A 10,165-nucleotide genomic window follows, 5' to 3' on the forward strand; every position below is an offset into this window, starting at 1 on the left:
CTTCACCATAGCAGGTACTGAAAGGGAGAATTACTTAAAAATGTTGGATGGATTTCCTAACCTTTTTGCAAACAGCTACTCACACAAGGACGCCAAGTTACCCTAGTAGAGCACAAGATTGATCTGAAACCCCAAAGTAAGCCAGTGGTACAGCGGCTAAGGCATTTGAGAGTAGTGCAAGTGGAGGTGCTTTAAGAATGAGGTAACTAATTTGCTTGAAGCTGGATTTATTTTTCCAGTAGTAGAGACTTCAGAGTGGATTTCCCCAGTTGTAGTCACTCCCAAAAAGGGTGGAAAATGGCGTGTGTGTGTGTGGAATTTCGCCCTCTGAATGCATGCACAAAGAGGGATTATTATCTTGTACCCTTTCAGGAGGATGAGATTTTGGATCAAGTTGCAGGTCATGAGTTGTATTTACTCTGGATACTTTCAAATCTAGATTTGTAAAGAAGATCAAATGAAAACCTCATTTATCACCCCTTGGGGAGTGTATGCCTATAGGGTGATGCCATTTAGCTTGACCAATGCACTAGCAACTTTTTGACGCTTCATGAGTCAGGTATTTGCACCTTACTTGGGAAAGTTTATAAGGGTCTTTTTGGATGATTTTTGCATTTATTCAAGCCGCATGGATCACTTGGAAAAGTTGAGGTTGGCCTTGCAAAGTATTGATGATGCAAAAGGGTGTCTTAATCTTGGAAAATGCCGCTTGGCACGAAGGAAGGTGGTTCTCTTGGGACATGTTATCTTAGAAGAAGGCATAGAGATGGATTCTGAGAAGGTGCAGGCAATTGTGGCCCTCCCACCACCTACCAATGTAAGGGAGGTAAGGAGGATTTTGGGTAAAACAAAGTATTACCAACACTTTGTTGACATGTTCTTTGAGAAGATGTATCCTATAAATCTGTTGATAAAGAAGAATGTTTCTTTCCAATGGGGGCCCAATCAAATTCAATCTTTTTGTTTGCTCAAGGAATGCATGAGTCAAAGTCCAATTGTGCAGCCTTCTAGGTGGGGGGAGGATTTTTATGTGAACCCAAGTGTCTCATCACATTCAGTGGGTGCTATACTCTTGCAAACGGGAGAGCAAGGGCATATGCAACCAGTGTATTATGCAAGCCAACAACTCACTGATGCCGAGGAGAGGTATGGTGAAATGGAGAAAGGTGGTTTGTCTCATCACATTCAGTGGGTGCTATACTCTTGCAAAAGGGAGAGCAAGGGCATATGCAACCAGTGTATTATGCAAGCCAACAACTCACTGATGCCGAGGAGAGGTATGGTGAAATGGAGAAAGGTGGTTTGTCTCTTGTTTTTGCAGCAGTAAAGAAGTTCAGGTCATACTTGTTACCTCGCTCTTTTTTCTTCCTCACATCTCAACCTTCTTTACAATTCTTGGTCCGCAAACCCAATCCTGCAGGAGGGAAGTTTGCAAAGTGGATTTGTGAGCTTCAAGAATTCTCTTTCACTTTTATTACAGAAAGCACCACTAGGGCCTCTCTTGCAGATTTGCTTACAACAAGGAAGGAAGAGGAAGAAGGATCAGGAACAAAGGAAGAAGTATATGAAGATTTGGAGACACCACCAACTGCTTTCACTATGCATTTTGATGGAGCCTTTAGCCCTTCGAGGCAATGTGGGGCTGGGGGGATAGTTTTATTTAATCCAGAAGGAAAAGAGGTATGGGCCAATGATAGGGAATTTCCAAAGGCTATATCAAATAATGTAGCTGAGTACAATGCATTAATTTAGGGATTAGAAGATTGCATAAAAGATGGAATTAAAGAGGTAGAGGTTAAAGGGGATTCGCAATTGGTCATCCGACAAATGAAAGGAGAATATAAGGCAAGGAGTCCTAATCTCCAAGAATTGTATAAAAGGGCAATGGAGTTAAAAGAAGCTTTTGAGTTTTGTAAATTTGTGCATGTTAACAGGAAGGATAATCAAAAGGCTAATGAATTGGCTACTAAAACTTTGGCTTCTTCCAAAGTAGCTATTCTTGCATTAATGGATACAGGTTGGCCTGAGCTCCAAGATATTCAACACTATTTAGATACAGGATACTTCCCTCCTGGATTGAATCCTCAACAAAAACAAAGGCTTACAAGGAAAGCTCATCCTTACACAATTCTAGGGGATGTTCTTTACAAGCAAGGTAAGGATAAGATTCTTAGGAGGGTAGTGAGCCTGGAAGAATCTAAAAGTATTATGGAATTATGTCATGAATGTTCAGGTCACTTTGCCTCAGCTAGCACAACTCAGAGGATCCTTAACATAGGTTATTATTGGCCTCGACTTAGCAAGGATGTCTATGAGTTGTGCAGAGAAGCTGTGAAGTATGCCAGGCATATGGGCATAAGCAATTGGTTCCCAAACCCTTAAACCCTATCCTAGCATATGGTCCATTTGAAAGGTAGGGATTAGATTTTGTGGGCCCACTTCCTCGTTCCTCTCATGGGAAGTATTACATATTGGTGGCCATAGATTATGCAACAAGGTGGGCAGCAGAAGCAAAGGCCATGGTCAATAATAAAGCAGTGGTTGTGGCATCCTTTCTCAGGGAATACATATGTGCCTGATTTAAGTGCCTATTAGAAATCCTTACGGATGGGGGGAGGTCTTTCAGGAATGACTTGATTGAAGCTTTGGTGCAGAAATTAAAAACAAAGCATGCTATGTCAACTCCCTATCATCCCCAATGTAATGGTTTAGTAGAAAAAACTAATGGACTGCTTTGTGGATCTTTGTCTAAGCTAGTGGATACTATGAAGAGAAAGTGGGATGTGCATTTGCTAGAGGTCCTATGGGCCTATAGGACAACTCACAGACTCTCTCTTGGTTTCACACCTTTTCAGTTAGTTTATGGAATGGAGGCTATTTTGCCAATAGAAGTGGAAATCACAAATCTTCGCACATCTTTTGCACGCTTGAATAATGAAGAAGAAACACATGCCCAACGCTTAGTACAACTGGAGACCTTGGATGAGAGGCGACTTCCGGCACTTCAAAATTTGGAGGCTGCACAACAACGGTGCAAGGCAAGGCATGACACTCTCACAAAGAAGAAGAAGAAGCGAGAACTCAAGCAAGGAAGCTTAGTCATGAGGTATGATGGCTGTGTGGAGAAACGACTAGATAAGAAGCTTCTTCGACGCTGGGAAGGTCTCTTTAGGGGGATAAAGCAGAAGTTCAAAAATAACACATATCTTCTAGAGGATGCAAGTGGCCAGAAGGTTCCTAGACGTGCCAATGAGTACCGGCGGCTAAAGATATTTTACCCTCGAGCACCATGGCCAGCAAACCCCCAAGACAAGCATGGAGGATCTGTTGTTGGGGGGGAAAGATGTGACATGAAAAATTGATATCTTTCATTTTTGATTTTGTACATATTTTGATGGTTTCTCAATGGTAATACGGTGGAAGCTTGTCCAAGAAGATTGTGGCACCCACAATGGAATAACGGTGTGGTGATGCAGCGGCTTGGCGGATAATAGCATTCTATCTTCAAATATAATGGTTTTACTTGATTTAGGGTGCACACATTGTAAATGCCACAAGTATGCTTGATAAATACTTTGGTATGGTAGATAGGCTAGTGATGTGAAAAATAAAAGTGGGCCTTCATGCTCACATTGATTTTAATTGTATTATTAATATAGTATTCACCATAAGGCTACAAGTTGGGGAGTGTGGAAGGCATGTGGAGGAGTGTGTGTAGGTGCATAATTGGGAAAGATTCTTCTAGAATGCCTACATGGAAGAGGAGAATTCCGCCATGTGTAAGTGGGATCTCCACCTACATGCCACTTAGACTTGGCTATTATCTCATCACACTTCAAAGTCAAAAAGTCTTCAATCTAATAATCAATAGAAGACTTAGCCTAAGAGGACAATTGATGGTGACATCTACCCTTATGTCACTGAAGGGTTGAAGATTTTTATGTTTTAATTTATAACAATGGAAGAGAGGGTGATTCTCCACCTATAAAAGAAGCCCTCCTCTCCCTTTCAAAAAAAGGAATGAAGCCTCCTCAATTTATGTCATTGCCATTCTCTTATCTTCAAACACTCTCTTTACATGTGAATATCTTATTTAGCATTAGGTCCTCATGCTTAACCTAATTTTGTACCTCTTTGATGATTCATGATAAGTGTGATAAGGAGTTATTATCTTGGTGGGCCTGTGACTTCAAACCCTTATTCAAACACTCTCTTTACATGTGAATATCTTATTTAGCATTAGGTCCTCATGCTTAACCTAATTTTGTACCTCTTTGATGATTCATGATAAGTGTGATAAGGAGTTATTATCTTGGTGGGCCTGTGACTTCTCAAGGTAGCCCTTGCCTTATTGCCACCCTCCTTTGGAGGTACCAATGGTTTTAGCAGTAATGAGCATGTGAAAAGACTTTGGGGACCATAGGTAAATCTTTATGATTGTCCACCACACTGAGCAATGTTAACCCTTACCCTCTAGCTTGAATCATGAAGGAGATGAAAGGCAAGAGGCTATGTGAAAATTAAGGTTTCATGCAAAGAGAGGAAAGTGCAGTTTTTGTGGTCTAATACCCAAATTTCAACTGGTAATCACCACTTGGGTATTGGTTTCTAAAATTGATCATATGGCTAGGAAGTTGTTTATATTCTCTTTCCACTCATGTAATTAATTTCTTAATCCTTTACTTCATTGATAATCAAAAGTTCTCCCAAAGTTGCTAACTTTTAGGCGAATTTCGGCAGTTTTATAGTCTTGTAGTAAAATGCTGCGCTCGGTTGCCTGTTTTTGAAAGTTTTTATATAGACGCGAAGCTCTTTTCAAGCTCTATGTACCTATGTAATCCTATTTTATATAGTCTATATGGATTTAAAACTATAATTCTCTGTGTATCCTTGTTTTTATAGACTTTTGGCCATTATTTCTTCTTACTAATGATGAATTCCTCTCAATCTCTTATCAAAAAGCAAACTCCATGTATCTTATCCTCTTGTAAGTGATTGCTATATTCTTTTACTTTAAGATGTTCCATCCAAATCGATCAACATTCCCCGTATGTTTGCGTTCACATAATCCTAAGTCGAAAGATTTTCTTCCAACAAAGAACTACCCTCGTGTTTGGAGCTGCAAGACTGGCATAAATTCTTGCTTCTCCTGAGCCTTTCATCTTTCCTTCCATGAATTATGATCTCACCTTTGATGTGTTTATCTTTATCTTAACCTAGGGAGAGAAAGGGAGGTGAGGAGGCTATGAGGTTTCTGGCCACCAAGAAGAAGCTTGGCCACCAAGAAGAAGAGGGTAATCTCCAAGAGAAGAAGAGGATTAGTGAAGCTTCAAAGCTTCACCATGGAGGGCCAATGAAGAGGGACAATAGAAATATACTAAACTGAAAATTACACTAGCATAGAGTTACTCCAATATGAAAATACAAAGGAATGGGCGTCTATTTATAGGTGAGGGAGGCCACCAACCAAGTCCAACTAGAATCTAGAGGCTTCCAGCTTCAGTTTGATCCATTTTGAACAAGTTTTGGACCAATTAGCCCACTTTTCTGATCTAGTTTGAAAGAGGTGAGAGGAGAGATGAAATATCTCATTTTTTTATTAAAAAATTAGAGTAATGATGCTTATTCTAGGTGCCTCCTGCATGAGCTCCTGAGGTGTGAAAATTCTATTTTTTTACTAATAAACTCTCATTTTTTAACTATTAAGTACTTGTACTTAATAGTATAAGTACTTAATAAGTACTTAACTATTAAGTACTTATTCTAGGTGCCTCCTGCATGAGCTCCTGAGGTGTGAAAATTCTATTTTTTTTACTAATAAACCCTCATTTTTTAACTATTAAGTACTTGTACTAGTCAACTCTTCATCTTATGTGAGAATTTACTCCTTTTTGGGAGATTTTATTTTATTCTTGTATTTTTCTCATTCAAACACATTCCTATTGGCCCTTTAGAACACTGTTTGGATCTTAATCCATAATTTTATGAAAATGTGGACCTTTAGACTAAGGTGTTTACTGCACATTTCAATTTATTTTTTATGCATATTAGAAAACTCTTTTTGAACTTTTGTTTCAGGGGAATTCATCTTAAATAAAAGGGATAACTTTATATCTAAAAATACCTCAAAACTGTATTATTTCTCTCTAGAATATTTTCTCTCTCTAGGCCAAAAACAAGAAAAACAACGTTTTCTTGCATTCTGAAATAGGGGATGATTACAGAGGCTAAAGGGGAGGTTCTTAAAAGATGGAGACAGGAATCTTACATCCTACCCCACTTAAAAAACACAAAATGTCCTCATCTCGCAGTTGGAGGATAATCTCTTATATCTCTTTCTTCTTCTATTACTTCCAGCGTTACTGCCTTGGAAATAGATGGTTGGTTCGAGAATCTCTCTCTTTGGCTTCCTCTATTCTGAGACTGAGGTCTTGCATTACTTTGCATCAAAGCAGCTGAGGGTTGGTTAGGGAGTCTACCTCTGGGGTTTCCTTGATTTGATGGGAGGGACCTTGATTACTATGGAAGGAAGGAGCTGGCATATGGAATCTTGGTCCTTGACTTCGGTGTCCTGAAAACCTTGATCCAAAAGGAGTTGGGCATTCCATACTACGATGACTGTATTCTTTGGTAGTTAAAGCATTTAGTTCCTTTGTTCAAGGGTGGAACTTCTAAAGCTGAGTTCCAGAGGATTGTGTTCCGAGGAAAAGGCCTTCCTTCCATTCTGTAACTTCCCGTATCCTGGTTTTGACTAGGACCTTGTTGTCTTTTAGGAGGCGGAAGGTGGGAGTCACTTTTCAGGGTTAGGAATCTTTTGAAAGATGATAGTGTTGGTTTCGACGGAACCTTGATAACAAAGGCCTTGGTAAAATCCTTCGCCATCCGCACTGCTTCGGCCATAGAAACTGGCTTAGCATTCTTTACAAGGGTATCCAAAGGTTCGTTCATTCCTTGAATGAACCTGACCACCATCAATTGTTATTTATCTAGCGGTAGCAAGTATTTAAGGAGGAGAGCAAATGCCTAGTGATATTCCTCCATAATTCGGCTTCCTTGGGTTAGTTTCAGGAACTCGTTCATCTTTGTCTCCAAGAAGCCTAGAGGACAGAATCTCTTTTTGAGGTATGCTTTGAGATCATCCCATGTCTAGGTGTTCCGATCCAAGCGGTTTGTCTCACAGTGGTTCCTCCATGCTACTCTAGCTGTTTCTACAATCTTTAGCCTGGCAAGAGCCACCGTACTCTTTTCGTTGTAACCTATGACATCGAAGCACTCCTCCATAGCTTTGATCCACTTCTTTACTATTTCTCCCAAGTGCTCCCCTTCACCTTTGAAAGGTCCAGGTTGAGATCTATGAAGAGCTTTGTGAACATCTGGGTTGAGCTCTTTCTCATCGCGGCAGGGGCTAACATTTCTACCACAACGACCTCGATCCATGATCCTATCAATATGAATATTCTTTGTTAAGTCTCTTTTTCCAACTTAACCAAGACACTCAAGAATCTCAAGCGAAAAGACCACTTTATATATAATTCAATTTCAAAAGGAGTTAAACTTTAGATCCAACTAATTCTAGGGTTCCTTAAAGTTTAGTCAACCCTCTCAGAATCCTGGGATAAAGATCCCTTCTATAAGAAGAAACATACAGAACTCATTATCAAAAAATAGTTCATTCTTATCCTTAACACAATAATGGTCCATTAGACCAGTAATTTCCGATTTAACATCTGAACATTCCGCACGGAATTTCAGTTATACAAGTTCTCAATTTGTCATTCCACAATTGGGTCCACTAGGCCAAAGGTCAACCTTTGTGAACAATCTATCAGCACGATCCACTAATCTCATAGAGTGATCTGCTGAAAGTCTTGATCGTCTTCCAAGTTACTAACATCATTACTGGAATTTCTCTCCATTCATCATCATCATGACTTATTCAACTCATCTACTTTCAACCAAAATTCAAAAATCATCATCCAATTCAATTCATCAATTCTCAATCAGAATTCTAAAATCATATCAACCAGCATTCGAAAAATCATCATCTAGAATAGCATTTTTGCTCATAACTTCAAGGTCTTAGATTCACTCGTATATATTGTCAGTAAAGAGCTGTAGTATACCCACGATATATATGGGTAGTCACGGTCCTTGATGTTATAAGGCAAATGTCATCATATCTAGGCCTCAAGCAAGTTAGGAATTCTACACAAACGTGGTACTTCCATCTAAAAACCCAATTCCCAATTTATGAATTCCCATTCTGGATATCAATTTGTATGAGTTTCAACACTCAATTACAGTCTTTCATCACTGGTAATTCATAAATTTTTGTAATTTCTTGCTTCTTGGTTTATCAACTTCAACCAAATTGCTCTGATACCAGCTACTATGAGATCCCTGCCCCCTCTGTGCATCGGCGAACTCTGGAGTACGAGACAGTGGAAGTAGCAACCTTGCGTGCACAGGGCAAAGCTTCCCAATCGGGGCCTCGCCCACGAGAGACTAATCCCTCGGTTCTTCCAAAATTGAACTCAAAAAAAACTTCCCTCGTCCAGAAAAAGCATAGGCGAATCCTCCAGCGAAATTTTCTAACGTAGTCAAGAGCCTTAACTATCCTTTGTATTCTGACAGAACCCATGGGTCACATGGTCGAATCAAAGGAGGAACTTGCACTTGGTTCATAGAGACCAACGTTTTTCCCCCATCAAAAGAGGCACAGCCCGTTGATTCTTTTCCATAAAACAAGGATTATCCTGTGACTTACTTCAACTATCGTAACTTGAACAACAGAATTAAATTTTATTATAGGAATCCATCAATCCAACCTAACCCCATCTAATCCCATGGGTTAGCCAAATGCCCAACCATTGTATTGATATGATCCATTATAAAAATTTGGTTATGTTTTGTCCCGGGTACCAGGGAAAAGAGTTCCCATGCCCCCTAGCTGGCTCTCATGCAAAAATTAAATAGACACCACTTACGCACCCAATATGAAATTGCCTTTTCTTAGACTCAACTAATTCCAAAAACAGCATTGTAATAAAACCACAATGATAATCCTCAACATTCCAGTTCCATGTCCAATTTTCAATCATTCCTTCCTCGGCGTACCTATGGCATCATTGGCAACCAGAACGCTCACCACCTGCTCACTCAGAGGCCTTTTTGATAGTTCCAAGCCCATAGTACCTAGGAATATAATCAAGTATTCCATTCATTCCTTCCTTAGCATACCTATGACATCATTGGTAACCAGAACGCTCACCACCTGCTCACTCAGGTTAATAGTTCCTAGCCATAGTACCTAGGAGTATAATCACATAAAATCTATATGGACTCTCCGTTGAAGATCAACTAGATCAACCAACAAGATCCATGTAAAAGAGCCATGAACTCACCCGTTGTTGAAGACCAGCAGGGCCAATCAACCAGATCTATGCCCATGTTTAGAAAACAAGTCTAACTCATTTTCTTTCTCGACGCACGCGTGGGTATCCTCTGGGCAACCCCGAGCACTGTATGGTTGCTCATCATTCCACATCCTTTCACGCCATTCCTCCTCTTTTCTCATCATTCCACATCATTTCTCATTATCCCACATTTTTTACATCAATTCAGATCAATTCACATCCATTCACATCAATTCCACATTCATTCACATCATCCCACATCATCCCACATCATTCCCACATTCATCCACATGATCCCACATCATTTCTACATTCATTCACATCTTTCCACATCATTTTCACATTCAATCACATCATCCCACATCATTCTCACATTCATTCATATCTTCCCACATCATTTCCACATTCAGTCACATCAACCCACATCATTCCTCCATCAATCCACATTACTTCACATCATACCACACATCAATCCACATCAATCCACACATTCCACATTAAGTCACACATTCCAGATCCTTCCACACATCACTCCACATCATTTCACACATCAATTCACACATTTCACATCCTTCCACACATTACTCCACATCATTTCACACATCACCCACATCAATTCACACATTCCACAGCTTTCCACACATCACCCCACATCATTTCACACCTCAATCCACATCAACCCATCAATCCCCACAACATCAATCCAATCTCTACAAACAAGATGGTCTCTTTTTGCTTTGAGCGAATTA

This window comes from Cibotium barometz, chromosome 43 (assembly GCF_041138505.1).
Source record: "Cibotium barometz isolate CiBa-2024 chromosome 43, ASM4113850v1, whole genome shotgun sequence".
NCBI classification, from domain to species: Eukaryota; Viridiplantae; Streptophyta; class Polypodiopsida; order Cyatheales; family Cibotiaceae; genus Cibotium; species Cibotium barometz.